The sequence below is a fragment of the Phocoena sinus genome, chromosome 13 (assembly GCF_008692025.1).
Source record: "Phocoena sinus isolate mPhoSin1 chromosome 13, mPhoSin1.pri, whole genome shotgun sequence".
In the NCBI taxonomy this organism is placed as follows: domain Eukaryota; kingdom Metazoa; phylum Chordata; class Mammalia; order Artiodactyla; family Phocoenidae; genus Phocoena; species Phocoena sinus.
In genome coordinates this window covers 24197891-24213525 of record NC_045775.1, presented here as the reverse complement: position 1 = coordinate 24213525, position 15635 = coordinate 24197891, and positions in this window count along the sequence as shown.

Genomic DNA, 15635 nt, shown 5'->3' with positions numbered 1-15635 from the left:
GCTCAATGATGCTGGTGCCCCTTCCAGACATTTGCTATCGTTCTCGATAGTCATCCCGGCCCTCCTGAAAAACAGTCAGCTGAAAGGTCTCTAGTCTGGTTTGGTTGATGCATTTTAGCATGCTTGCTTCTTGGAGCTTTTTGATTCCTACATCCACATTCTGCCATGACGGTTCTGACATCTCTGCTTTTTTTTGGCCGCACTGTGCGGTATGCAGGATCTTACTTCCCCTACCAGGGATCAAACCTGAGCTCCCTGCAGTGGAAGCACGGAGTCTTAACCATTGGACGGCCAGGGAAGTCCCAAGGCATCTCTGCTTTATTTAATGTGATCATTGCTTTTTCCCAACTTCCAAGAACCATAACAGCAGTATATTAGAACTGGGTCCCAGAGCTCTTGCCATGTTATTGAACACTATGTGATGGGAATGTGCCTCTTATTGGCAAATTCCCCTAAACAAGCTTTATATTCTCTGTCTCCTTAATCCAGTACCTCAGGTTCCACACGTAGGCAGAATCTCCCTGCTGTGAGCCAGCACCTGCAGTCCCTGTGGCATATAATCCTTTCTCTCTTTTATAGCCCCCGACCTTCCCCGGTCAGGTCAAGGTGAGACTTGACCCATTTTAAGTAAGGGTTGTCTCTTTCTTCCAACAAGGCAGAGAGACCCACTTCTGCAGGCCCAGATGGTTCTGGGAATTGAGGGTTCAAGATTCTCAAGTGCGTCTACTCAGATATCCCAACCCCAAGTCTCAAGGGTTTTTTTTTTTCCAGCTTTATTGAGATATAATTGACATATAACATTGTGTAAGTTTAAGGTGTACAATGTGATGATTTGATATACATATATATTGCAAAATGATGACCACAAAGTTAGTTGGCCCATCTATCACCTCACATAGTTATCTTTGTGTGTGTGTGGTAAGAATTTTTAAAAATCTACCCTCTTAGCAACTTGCAAGTATACAGTACAGTACTGTTAACTATAGTCACCAGGCTGTATATTAGATCCCCAGAGCTTATCTTATAACTGGAAGTTTGTACCCTCTCACCACCTTCACCTGTTTTCCCCACTCCACCCCTCCCCCCAACCTCTGGCAACCACAAATCTACTCTCTGTTTTTATGAGTTGGATTATTTTAGATTTCACTATAAGTGATATTTGTCTTTCTCTGTCTTGCTTATTTTACATAGCATTATGCCGTCATCTGTGTTGTCGCAAGTGGTAGGATTCCTTCTTTTTATGGCTGGATAATATTCCAGCCATTATATATATATATATATATATATATATATATATATATATATGACAGTTTCTTTATCCATTCAACTGTTAGTGGACACTTAGGTTGTTTCCATATTTTGGCTATTGTAAATAATGCTGCAATGAACATGGGGATACAGATATATCTTTGAGATAACGGTTTCATTTCCTTTGGATATATAACCAGAAGTGGGATTGCTGGATCATATGGTAGTTCCATTTTTAATCTTTTGAGGAATCTCCATACTGTTTTCCATAGCGGCTGCACCAGTTTACATTCCCACCAACAGTGCACCAGGGCTCCCTTTCCTTCACAACCTGGCCAGCACTTGTTATCTCTTGTCTTCTCAGGGTTCTGCTTCTTTCCTATCAAGGCCCTGACCTTGACACTGGAGATTTACCTAGGCAGAGAAGGCAGCCTTCTCTGAAGGTCTGCCACTCTTACAGCTAAGCCCTAAGTCTGATCTTCAGCTCTGGCTGTCCTCTGGCTGCAGATGACGAGAATCTTTTTAGATGCTTCTATAAGAACCCTTCAGACTCTCACACATTGCTTGCTTAGCAATAGTCACCCAATTCCACAATCCTTATAGATACTAATTTGCTCCATACCTCTCAAACCCCAGAGACGCTGCATCAGCTAGAGCATTTTCTTTCACCTGCATCCTTTCCTGGTTCACCAGAAGTAATCTGCCGCACCACAGCATATCAGGAACAATCCATGTTCCACCTGTAACTAGTGACGGGTGGATCCTCATGACATCCTCCCATCAAATGATTTATTTTCAGAATCCCATGTTTGGAGTCTTTTTCCTAGAACCAACTCCCTTAAGGAGGCTTCCTAGAAGCAGCACCTAAAGCAAGGACCCTTGTATAGATCGTTCTTTGAAGAAGTGCTCTCAAGAGAAGAGGAGTAATAAAAGCAGGGTACAGGGCACAAGAGAAAAATTAAGTAAGAATCTGGTCTCAGCGGGAGAATAGCTTCAGCCTGATCTCACAGAAGCTCTGGAGCATGAATTATACCACAACGTTATTCAACCTCGAGACAGGGGGTCCGGCTCTTATTTTCCTATATCAGTCAGTTATTGGCTGCAGGTTGCCTAAGGGTGGAGGTGCATAACCAGCTGAGCAAGGCAGCTCCTGTTTGGCTGAGGGGAATCCCTGGAGCCAGAGGGAAGCTGTGAGCCGTTAGCTGCCGGTGCTCACAGCAGCAGGGAGACGAGTGCCCCATCTGAGTGGGGCACCAGTGGCATCCACCGTAGACACAACATAAATACTAAGTAAATGTTAGTTTCTTCGGGACTTCCCTGACGGTCCAGTGGTTAAGATTCAGCACTTCCACGGCAGGTGGCATGGGTTCGATCCCTGGGTGGGGAACTAAGAGTTCACATACCATGCGGTGCGGCAAAAAAAAAAAAAAAAAAGAATACATGTATGATTGTACATGTCTAGAATATCTGGGAAGGCTCTGTAAGAAACCACTGCTGTAGTTGCCTCTGGGAAGAGAAACTGGACACCACTAAACTGACACATCAACGTATTCCCTTTAGTACTGACTGATTTTAGCCAGATGTACGTGTTACCATTTTAATTTGGGGGAAAAAAAATGAAAAGCCCCTTTGATGTGCCTATGAGCCTAAGAGATGGGATTAACCTACTCTGCTGCCCAGAAAGGTAATTTCCCCACAAGTTTCTGAATCCTCCCTGACCTGCAACAGAGTATCACAGCTGATGGATTTTAACCTCATGAGCCATCAATTTAACAATCACATTTAATAGGGCACTCTCTGCAGTGCTCAGGAAGGCACTGTGACAATCAGGGAGCCCCAAGTCCTTATTCTTATTCACTTTAATTATCATTGAGGTATTCTCTATGCCTGTGTAATGGCTTCCTCCTCTTCAAAATGTGACAGTAATAAGGTGAAACATGGACTCAATAACAGACCCCAGAAAAGAGCCAAGTGAGCTGCTGCCAGTAACACTGGGATGATGTTCTTCTGTGGTAATGGGGGGAAGGAACAGGCAGCCCAGAGCTGGCAGAGGCCACAGATGCTTAACTGGACACCTAGAGCTACTTGTTTCTTCTAGCCCACAGTTTCCCTATGGCCGAGACTTAGCATACTCTTTGTTACCCAGTGATATTCTGGACTTCAAAGGTATTTGAAATCAAAGGTTTTGATTTCCTGAGAAGGCAGCCAAGTCCTTGGTAGTTTAGGAGTCTTGGTGCTAGAATGAGTAGCTTAGAAGTGACAGCTTTACATTAACACAAACCAGTGGTGGAACTGAATTCTGATTATTCTCTTTTTGCTCTTCTAGCTCTCCCCCCCCCCCCACTCCCACATACACACACACATTTTATGCTGATTTGTCCAACTTGCATCTCCCTGCTCCCTGACCCTTTGTCTCTGGCAGCGTTCAGCCAAGGGGACGGCACTGGAAGGAGTCTGCAGGGTGGACTGAGAAAGAGACCAAGGTGTTGTTCCCTTGATTGCCTCCCTGTGGGATTAGAGGGTGGCAGTGGCTTCATACTCCACCTAAGGCCATAGCTCCTCTCATATAGCTCAGCTCTCACTAAGTCCTGGGACACTCCTTTTCCCCTGGGCAGGGCCTAATTTATTATCTCTAGCCCCAGGGTGCTCCATCATCCACTGATTCCACCCCTTTAACTCTCTCTAATCATTCTTTCTGCTTCTTGCCAAAACCCTAACTGATACATTGATGGACCAAAATTTCACTTAGTGAAATTGCCAGGAAGCAAATCTAGCCACTCATCCAACATAGACATAAATCTTTCTCCTACAAAGCCTCTATATCAGTAAAGAATGTTTTCAGCTATAAGTATCGTCAAACTCAATTTATTGATACAATGGCTTAAGCCACAAGGACATTTATTATTACTTAACTTGAAGTATAGAGGTAGGCAATCTCAAAATTGGTTCTGTAACTCAAGGATGACAACAAGGACCCAAGTTCTTTCCATCTTTCTGCTCTGCCTTCCTTAGTATGTTGACTTTACATTTTCATGCTTGCTGCCTCATAGCCACAAGATGATTGCCACAACTCCAGGCATCACAGTCATATCCAAAGGCAAGAAACAGTAAACAGAGGAAAAGGTGTTCTCCTTGTGAGGCTTTATTTTTTTATCAAGGATGAAAAATCCTTCCCCAAAACTCCATAACAAATGTCCTCAATTGTCCCATTGGCCAGGACTTAGTCACATGGCCACCTGTATAAAGCGTGTGGGAAAGCAAGCATCTGACTTTCTAGGCTTTGTAGGGGGAGGTTGGAATAGAAATTGAGTATCCAAACCAGGGTCTGTCACATCCTGTGCTACAGGTGAACCTTCAGCCCAGTGTCACTCTCTGAGAAATTACTTATGCTCTCTTCCAAAAAGAAATGTCTGTTACCTCTTCTCTGTTGTTTTTCTAAATAGTAATAAACTTTAAGGCCCAATTCAAATTCTTTCAACATCTAGTTATGACCTCCTTTGAATCGCCCCTGATATCCACATAATCTGTTTGGGACGGCCACCCAGAAAACTGCACTAACTATATTTTCTTATTTTCTGTATTGTTGATGTTCTAGCATCTGCGGTCTCATTCCAAGAGAGAGCAAACTCCATGCCTGGGAGCATGCTTTTTATATGCAAAGTCACCATCTAGAGTTCACCTCCACCCACCTTCAACACACACACACCTCTTCCATCCAGCTCTTACACTCTAGGCAATTTTCCCTGCCTTAATTCCCCAAGGCCAGGTACCAGACTAGTTGAGACAGCCCCTATAGCCCAGAGCCTGCTGAAAGTATTCCAACTAACCAATCCTAAACCACTTATTCTACCTTTCCTGTTCCTTCCCATGGAAACCACAGTAAAGGCTTTTTGCCCACATTTTCTTCCCACCACTTCTGCCTCCTGACTGAATCTGGTGCTTCCCCATGTAGCCACCCTGTGGTGTGCAGTGCCCCCTCCTCTTGGGAACTGTAACAAACGATCTTTTCAACGGCAGTCCCCTGATCTGTTGGCCTCACCTTACCTGAATAATAATAAAACCTACCTTTTCAAACAAAACCCTTCCCCATAATCAACTTCCCTTGGTGGTTTTCTGCCTATTTGCCTTCTCTACCCAGGGACAAGCTCTGTGAACTTATTGGCCCTGGACTACGGTCGGTCAGGTCTTACTGTCCTTCTCCACAATAGGCTCATATGTCCCATAGTCTTCCTACCAGGGCTCCTACAACACAAACAAACCTTTCCTTGCTGAGAGTGGCCACCTCCATTACTGTAACTTATGTCAAAGACCACATGCTTTCAGGGTTGAGGAAAAAGGAATAAGAGGCATAATAGGGAAAGAACTCTATCTTTATGGAGTTAAATTGGTTAAATTATTTAATTTTACTATAGTTCCAGAAATGATATATTGTCCTCATTTTACAGATGTAAAAACTAAGGCTCAGGGGCTTCCCTGGTGGTGCAGTGGTTGAGAGTCCGCCTGCCGATGCAGGGGACAGGGGTTCGTGCCCCGGTCCGGGAAGATCCCACATGCCGCAGAGCGGCTGGGCCCGTGAGCCATGGCCACTGAGCCTGCGCGTCCGGAGCCTGTGCTCTGCAACAGGAGAGGCCACAACGGTGAGAGGCCCGCATACCACCAAAAAAACCCACAAAAATATAAACTAAGGCTCAGTGTATTCATTTCCTATTGCTGCTGTAACAAATTTCCACAAATTTAGTGGCTTGAAACAACACAAATTCATCCTCTTACTAGAGGTCAGAAGTCCAAAATCAATTTTACTGGAGGTGCTGGTCCCTTCTGGAGGCTCTGAGGGGAGAATTCATTTCCTTACCTTTTTCAGCTTCTAGTGACTGTCTTGGTTTGTGGCCCCTTCCTCTACCTTCATACACATCAGGCCAATCTCTGCTTCCAGTATCACCTTCTTTTCCATAGTAAAATCTCTGCCTTTCTCCTTTATGGATACTTGTGATTACATTTAAGGCCCACGCAAATAATCCAGGATGATCTTCTCATCTCAGAATTCTTAATTTAGTTATGATTTCTGAGTCCCTTTTGCCATATAAGGTAACATTCATAGGTTATAAGAATTAGCACTGGGTATTTTTGAGGCTCATCATTCAGCCTATCACAGTGGGTTTCACCGAGCTAAAATCATGGTGTCAGCATTCCTGCATGCTGCATTCTTCTGGAAGGTCTAAGGGAGGATCCATTTCCTTGCTTCTTCCAGCTTTTAAAGGCCACCTGAATTCCTTGGCTTGTGGCTCATTCTTCCCCTTTTTTTCTTTTTTTTTTTGCGGTACGCGGGCCTCTCACTGTTGTGGCCTCTCCCGTTGCGGAGCACAGGCTCCGGACGCGCAGGCTCAGCAGCCATGGCTCACAGGCCCAGCCGCTCCGCGGCATGTGGGATCCTCCCGGACCGGGGCACGAACCCGCGTCCCCTGCATCAGCAGGCAGACTCTCAACCACTGCGCCACCAGGTAAGCCCCTTCTTCCACTTTTTAATTATGACACTTAAAAAAATTTTTTTGGCCATGCTGCACTGCCTGCGGGATCTTAGTTCCCTGACCAGGGATCAAACCCGCGTCCCCTGCAGTGGAAGCGCGGAGTCTTAACCACTGGACTGCCAGGGAAGTCCCTCCTTCTTCCACTTTCACAGCCAGCAATGTATCGTCTTCAAATCTCTCACTGACTCCAATCACTGCTTCCATCGTCACATCTCCTTCTTTGACTCTGACTGTCCTGCCTCCCTCCCTCTTTCCCTTGTAGTTACATTGGGCCCAGGAGAATGTCATCTGCAAAGTCCCTTTGCCTTTAATGTAATATATTCACACATTTGGGGGATTAGGACATGGACATCTTTGGGAGTGGAGGCTGTTATTTTTGTCTACCCCACTCAGGCAGAAAGCAGCTCAGTGGTTGCTGGGGACCAGGGTGGAGAAGAATAGAAAGGGGGGCCTACAGAGGAGCAGGAGAAAACTTTTGGGGGTGATTATCTTGATCGGGTGATGTTTTCGTGGGTATACCATACCTCTATCAAAACTTAACAAATTGTACACTTTAAATAAATACACACAGTAAGCTGTATGTCAGTTATACCTCAATAAAGCTGTAAAAAAATAAAAGTAAATGAGAAAAAACCGCTGAGGCTCAGGGACTTTGGCCAAGTTTACCGAACTAGGCGGTGGTGTAACCAAGATGCACACCCAGGTCAGTTCATCTGATGCCGAAAATCTGTGCCTGTGAGAGTGTCCTTTCCTTTATCCTCTTTTCTCTATATTTGGGATGATAATACTTGCCCCTTAAGGCTGTGAATCCATGGTTAGATGCTTAATAAATGTCCAGTTCCTTCCCTTTCTCCTTTTAGCCAAAGTTTTTGAGTATCCTGGAGCAGATTCTATTGATAGTTTACAGAACTTGAAAATTACCATGTTCTCCATGAGAGAGACAGAAAGGTATCTAAGAAAAATGACAGATGGAGCCAACAGGTAGTAAATAGGTCTTGCCTTCAGGTATTCTCAGCCAGAAACGTCTCAGACTCTAGAATGCAAATCAACACACAGGATCAGACATAAGTGTGTTATTCAGGTCTCTCAGAAATCTAGGCTGGTGTGTTTGCCTGGTGATGGGAGCCAATGCTCACGAACAAGCAAGAGGAGGCAAGCACGTGGAAGCCGCCCCATCGTTATAAACAGTGGTACAAATGATTGCTGTGCCCAAGGTCACAAAGCCCTTTTGACTGATGTACCACACTTGGTCCAAAGTGGTGAAATAAAACAGAACGGTACTTCCAGCTGGCCAAGAAACCCAAACCTGTTTCCAGGGTTTCCTCAAAAGAAGAAAATGTACCCATGTTTCCCTCATTTATTTATTTTTGTGTGTGTGTATTTAGAAGCCAGCATCTTTTATTCCTAGATAAATTGAAAATGTCTTAAAAAAAGGATCCACATTTCCAATTTCCACTGGAATTCTTCATTGGTTACCGTATCCTTGGTGGGGTTGTCCTAGGCTTCTGATTCAGATTGTAAGGTTCACCTTGGATTCATTTCCTATTTCTTTACCTTTCTATCTACTTCTCCCACCCAAGGCCATGTGTGTTAGATGATTATATTCAACTTATGTTGGTCACATCAATCAAATTAGGGGAAAAGGAACAAATAAATCAAAAGTACGATGAGAAAGAAAAGAAGGGAGAGAATAGCAGATGCTGCAACCCTCAGTCTGTCACCACAAAGCACTGTCCAGTTCATAGACCTGCAGGCAAGCTACCAATATAAAGTGAATTTAAGGTTTATAGTCATGGTTTCATAAGTGGTAAATATAGTAGAGAGAGCCTGGCACAGTTAAGTTCCACTGCCCCTGATCAACTCCATGATTTGCAGCAAATTAGCTTAACTCCTCTGTGTCACAGTTTCCTCATTTGTAAACGAGAGTAATAAATAGTTTCTGCCTTGCGGAGCTGTTATGAGGTGTGGGCACATGCAATAGATCCTTAGCAGATGTACACTGCTTTTTTCTTCTTCCTCTCCTGTCCAACTTTACCTCATTTGGCTTATGAATTTGCTCCAGCTAAATGCTTCAGGCGAGACGAAAATGTGAACGTCAATCAACCTAGAAAGAAAGTTCTAGTACACCACGACCCATGACGGACCATTAGTCCTCAAAAGCCCTGGGAGTAGGCAATTTTGGCCTGCAGCCAGATTTTGGCACTGAATCATGTCCTGTTTTGCATCGTTCCCTAATTGTTTCAAGTCCTTTCCCCTCTCTAGGATTCAATATCCTAGCTAGTTAAAGCATGAGATTGGATAAGATCCTTTGTGCCCCATCTAGTTCTTCTCAGTTCCTTCTTCTACCATATACCTCTAATTGCATAACAAAAACACAGAAAATAGTCATGGTGATGGAGGGCTAAGTCAACCCCTTATGTTTATTTATTTTTCTTTGGCAAATGCCACACGGCCTGTGGGATCTTAGTTCCCCAACCAGGGACTGAACCCATGGCCCCTGCAGTGGAAGCGCGGCATCTTAACCACTGGACCGCCAGGGAAGTCCCCAAGCCCTTATATTTAGAGCAAGTTCTCTCCAGCATGAGGTTGAGGCACGGATCGGGGCCTCTGACTGCTGCCCAGAACACTAGCTCTCCTGGACCAATCTATTACAGAGTCATCACCCACCACACCCAACTCGATTCCCACCCCTCAGAGAGCATATGATGACAAAAGCGGAATCTCTGAGCTCAGGCAGTGCAAGACGAGCCCAGAGTTCAGAAGAGCCCTGTTAGAATCGGTCGGTTCACAGGTGTTTGCAGCTGCTGCTTCCCATAAAGTAGCTGAAACGGTCACGCTTTGTGCTTACTCCCAAGAACTGTAGTTCTACACGTTGGTCACTTGTCAGAATCACCTGGGGAGCTTTAAACCAGCAGAAATGATAGTTGTATTGGTGCGGGATGGGGCCTAGGCACTGACATTTTTTTAAAGCTCCCCAGGCAATTCTAAGTGCATTCAAGATTGAGAATCATCGACCTAGGTCAGAGGCTGGAGTGTTATTCTTGGGGCCCGTACCTGAGTTTCTGAGCACACCTGCAATAGCACAGTGACAGGCCTGAAGTAGCACAGCTGAGTCAATGACTGTATCTGAATCCCCGGCACTTAGCATGGTGCCTCTCATGTAGTAGGTACGCAATAACTGTTTGTTGGACAGATAAATACATAAATGGACAAATAAGTATGAAATAGTATGTGGAAAGCGTATTGGACTGAAGGCCAAAAGACCATGTCCTCAGTTGTAGTATGATGATTTATGATAAGAAGCATGTACTTGGTCTTCTTCCCCATTTCTGGCCCCACTCCTAAACATTTTGAACTTCCTAAGTGCTGAGAGCTATAAAGGTGTCTTCTGTTATGTTAATGCGGTGATTCTGGAAAGCCCCTAGGTAACCTAAGGATGGGGGCCGCCTGCCAGGAGAACCAGCCCTGTGACTAGAGGGTTGGAACTTTCAGTGCCGGATACCCCTTGACCTCCGGAGAAAGGAGAGGAGCTGGAGATTGATTCCAACCACCAATGGCCATTGATTTAATCAATCGTAACTATGTAATGAAGCCTCCATAGAATCCAGAAGGAGGGGGGTTAGAGAACTTCTGGGTTCATGGGTACGTGGAGATGTGGGGAGAGTGACACTCAGGGAGCATGGAAGCGCCACACCCGCTCCCACATACCTTCCCTTATGCATCTCCTCCATCTGGCTGTTCTCGAGTTACACCCTTTTCTTGACATACTAGACTGGGAATCTAGTAAGTAAAAATTTTCTCTGGGTTCTGTGAACCACTCCAGTAAATTAACTGAACCCAAGGAGGGGAGGGGGTCATGGGAATCTCCAGTATATAGCCAGTTGCACAAGTTCCTTTAGCGCAAGTAACAACATGGACATGTGATTAGCGGCCTCTGAAATGGGGGGCACTTTAGTAAGACTGAGCCCTTAAGCTGTGGTATCTGATGCTATCTCCAAGTATATAGTGTCAGAATTGAGTTAATTACTTGCAAGCTTTGGAAAAAACATATCAGAGCCACCCTCACCCTACTACTATGTAAATGTGGGCAGTTATGTTTTTCTAAGCCTCAGTTTACTCTCTTGTGATAATAGTACCTGCTTTATCCTATTCACAGCATCATTGTGAAGCTAATGTATGTGAGAGTGCGTATGTGTATTGCATAGCTTTAAGAAATTTTTAGAAGTCAAACATAACAGTCATCCTAGCCAGCTGGTTTTTCTATCAAACCTGGAAACATGTGGATTAATGCAGAAACTGCTTGGGTTAGAGGCTTGATGGAGGGGTCCGAGTGGGAAGGAGATCCCGCACTGCAGTGGAGTTGTTTCCGTTTCCCTTAGTTGGAGCCCAACATGGCTATTCTTCTTGGGGATCTAGAAGCCGTGCTGGCTGACCCACATCCCAGCAAGCCTTGAGCAGTAAGGCCTGCCTCCCCGGGGAGTCCTTGCTTGCCTTTGCTCCCAGTTCCCTGGTTCTCGGCACAGTGCTGGCCCAAAGTGGGGGCTCAGTGGATGAACAAATGAATGTGCCTGGATTTCTGCCTTTGAGTACAGTTTTCATATTGCCTCTGTCTCTTTTGTTCTGTCAACTCCCTGGCCACCCATCTGATGGCTGTGGACTTGGTTTCCTGAAAGGGCCGTGAACCTGCTGGCTCCTCCGTTTGGATGTCCCCTGATGCCACACGGGAGAAGCGTTTGCCCCACCACCCACTGCTGTTCAGGCACGCCGCCAGCCAAGCCAGGCCTTGGCCCTTCATGCCAGGGTACTGCCAATTCAGACAAAACATATGGTGTTTGCCCAGGATCTTGCTGCTTTTTTTTTTTTTTTTTTTTTTTTAACATCTTTATTGGGGTATAATTGCTTTACAATGGTGTGTTAGTTTCTGCTTTATAACAAAGTGAATCAGCTATACATATACATATGTTCCCATATGTCTTCCCTCTTGCGTCTCCCTCCCTCCCACTCTCCCCATCCCACCCTTCCAGGCTGTCACAAAGCACCGAGCTAATATCCCTGTGCCTTGTGGCTGCTTCCCCCCAGCTATCTACCTTACTACGTTTGTTAGTGTGTATATGTCCATGACTCTCTCTCGCCCTGTCAAAACTCACCCCTCCCCCTCCCCATACCCTCAAGTCCGTTCTCCAGTAGGTCTGCGTCTTTATTCCTATCTTACCCCTAGGTTCTTCATGACATTTTTTTCCCTTAAATTCCATATATATGTGTTAGCATACGGTATTTGTCTTTTTCTTTCTGACTTACTTCACTCTGTATGACGGACTCTAGGTCTATCCATCTCATTACAAATAGCTCAATTTCATTTCTTTTTAAGGCTGAGTAATATTCCATTGTGTATATGTGCCACATCTTCTTTATCCATTCATCCGATGATGGGCGCTTAGGTTGTTTCCATGTCCTGGCTATTGTAAATAGAGCTGCAATGAACATTTTGGTACATGACTCTTTTTGAATTTTGGTTTTCTCAGGGTATATGCCAAGTAGTGGGATTGCTGGGTCATATGGTAATTCTATTTGTAGTTTTTTAAGGAACCTCCATACTGTTCTCCACAGTGGCTGAACCAATTCACATTCCCACCAGCAGTGCAAGAGTGTCCCCTTTTCTCCACACCCTCTCCAGCATTTATTGTTTCTAGATTTTTTGATGATGGCCATTCTGACTGGTGTGAGATGATATCTCATTGTAGTTTTGATTTGCATTTCTCTAATGATTAATGATGTTGAGCATTCTTTCATGTGTTTGTTGGCATTCTGTATATCTTCTTTGGAGAAATGTCTATTTAGGTCTTCTGCCCATTTTTGGATGGGGTTGTTTGTTTTTTTGTTATTGAGCTGCATGAGCTGCTTGTAAATTTTGGAGATTAATCCTTTGTCAGTTGCTTCATTTGCAAATGTTTTCTCCCATTCTGAGGGTTGTCTTTTGGTCTTGGTTATGGTTTCCTTTGCTGTGCAAAAGCTTTGAAGTTTCATTAGGTCCCATTTGTTTATTTTTGTTTTTATTTCCATTACTCTAGGAGGTGGGTCAGAAAGGATCTTGCTGTGATTTATGTCATAGAGTGTTCTTCCTATGTTTTCTTCTAAGAGTTTGATAGTTTCTGGCCTTACATTTAGATCTTTAATCCATTTTGAGCTTATTTTTGTGTGTGGTGTTAGGGAGTGATCTAATCTCATACTTTTACATGTACCTGTCCAGTTTTCCCAGCACCATTTATTGAAGAGGCTGTCCTTTCTCCACTGTACATTCCTGCCTCCTTTATCAAAGATAAGGTGTCCATATGTGCGTGGGTTTATCTCTGGGCTTTCTATCCTGTTCCACTGATCTATCTTTCTGTTTTTGTGCCAGTACCATACTGTCTTGATTACTGTTGCTTTGTAATATAGTCTGAAGTCAGGGAGCCTTATTCCTCCAGCTCCTTTTCTCGTTCTCAAGATTGCTTTGGCTATTCGGGGTCTTTTGTGTTTCCATACAAATTGCGAAATTTTTTGTTCTAGTTCTGTGAAAAATGCCAGTGGTAGTTTGATAGGGATTGCATTGAATCTGTAGATTGCTTTGGGTAGTAGAGTCATTTTCACAATGTTGATTCTTCCCATCCAAGAACATGGTATATCTCCCCATCTATTTGTATCATCTTTAATTTCTTTCATCAGTGTCTTATAATTTTCTGCATACAGGTCTTTCGTATCCTTAGGTAGGTTTATTCCTAGATATTTTATTCTTTTTGTTGCAATGGTAAATGGGAGTGTTTTCTTGATTTCACTTTCAGATTTTTCATCATTAGTATATAGGAATGCCAGAGATTTCTGTGCATTAATTTTGTATCCTGCTACTTTACCAAATTCATTGATTAGCTCTAGTAGTTTTCTGGTAGCATCTTTAGGATTCTCTATGTATAGTATCATGTCATCTGCAAACAGTGACAGCTTTACTTCTTCTTTTCCGATTTGGATTCCTTTTATTTCCTTTTCTTCTCTGATTGCTGTGGCTAAAACTTCCAAAACTATGTTGAATAAGAGTGGTGAGAGTGGGCAACCTTGTCTTGTTCCTGATCTTAGTGGAAATGCTTTCAGTTTTTCACCATTGAGGATGATGTTTGCTGTGGGCTTGTCATATATGGCTTTTATTATGTTTAGGAAAGTTCCCTCTATGCCTACTTTCTGGAGGGTTTTTATCATAAATGGGTGTTGAATTTTGTCGAAAGCTTTCTCTGCATCTATTGAGATGATCATATGGTTTTTCTCCTTCAATTTGTTAATATGGTTTATCACATTGATAGATTTGCGTATATTGAAGAATCCTTGCATTCCTGGAATAAACCCCACTTGATCATGGTGTATGATCCTTTTAATGTGCTGTTGGATTCTGTTTGCTAGTATTTTGTTGAGGATTTTTGCATCTATGTTCATCAGTGATATTGGCCTGTAGTTTTCTTTCTTTGTGACATCCTTGTCTGGTTTTGGTATCAAGGTGATGGTGGCTTCGTAGAAGGAATTTGGGAGTGTTCCTCCCTCTGCTATATTTTGGAAGAGTTTGAGAAGGATAGGTGTTAGCTCTTCTCTAAACGTTTGATAGAATTCACCTGTGAAGCCATCTGGTCCTGGGCTTTTGTTTGTTGGAAGGTTTTTAATCACAGTTTCAATTTCAGTGCTTGTGATTGGTCTGTTCATATTTTCTATTTCTTCCTGATTCAGTCTTGGTAGGTTGTGCATTTCTAAGAATTTGTCCATTTCTTCCAGATTGTCCATTTTATTGGCATAGAGTTGCTTGTAGTAATCTCTCATGATTTTTTTTATTTCTGCAGTGTCAGTTGTTACTTCTCCTTTTTCATTTCTAATTCTATTGATTTGAGTCTTCTCCCTTTTTTTCTTGATGAGTCTGGCTAGTGGTTTATCTATTTTGTTTATCTTCTCAAAGAACCAGCTTTTAGTTTTATTGATCTTTGCTATTGTTTCCTTCATTTCTTTTTCATTTATTTCTGATCTGATTTTTATGATTTCTTTCCTTCTGCTAGCTTTGGGGTTTTTTTGTTCTTCTTTCTCTAATTGCTTGAGGTGCAAGGTTAGGCTGTTTATTCGAGATGTTTCCTGCTTCTTAAGGTGGGCTTGTATTGCTATAAACTTCCCCCTTAGAACTGCTTTTGCTGCATCCCATAGGTTTTGGGTCGTTGTGTCTCCATTGTCATTTGTTTCTAGGTATTTTTTGATTTCCCCTTTGATTTCTTCAGTGATCACTTCATTATTAAGTAGTGTATTGTTTAGCCTCCATGTGTTTGTATTTTTTAAAGATCTTTTCCTGTAATTGATATCTAGTCTCATGGCGTTGTGGTCGGAAAAGATACTTGATACAATTTCAGTTTTCTTAAATTTACCAAGGCTTGATTTGTGACCCAAGATATGATCTATCCTGGAGAATGTTCCATGAGCACTTGAGAAAAATGTGTATTCTGTTGTTTTTGGATGGAGTGTCCTATAAATATCAATTAAGTCCATCTTGTTTAATGTATCATTTAAAGCTTGTGTTTCCTTATTTATTTTCATTTTGGATGATCTGTCCATGGGTGAAAGTGGGGTGTTAAAGTCCCCTACTATGAATGTGTTACTGTTGATCTCCCCTTTTATGGTTGTTAGTATTTGCCTTATGTATTGAGGTGCTCCTATGTTGGGTGCATAAATATTTACAATTGTTATATCTTCTTCTTGGATCGATCCCTTGATCATTATGTAGTGTCCTTCTTTGTCCCTTTTAATAGTCCTTATTTTAAAGTCTATTTTGTCTGATATGAGAATTGCTACTCCAGCTTTCTTTTGGTT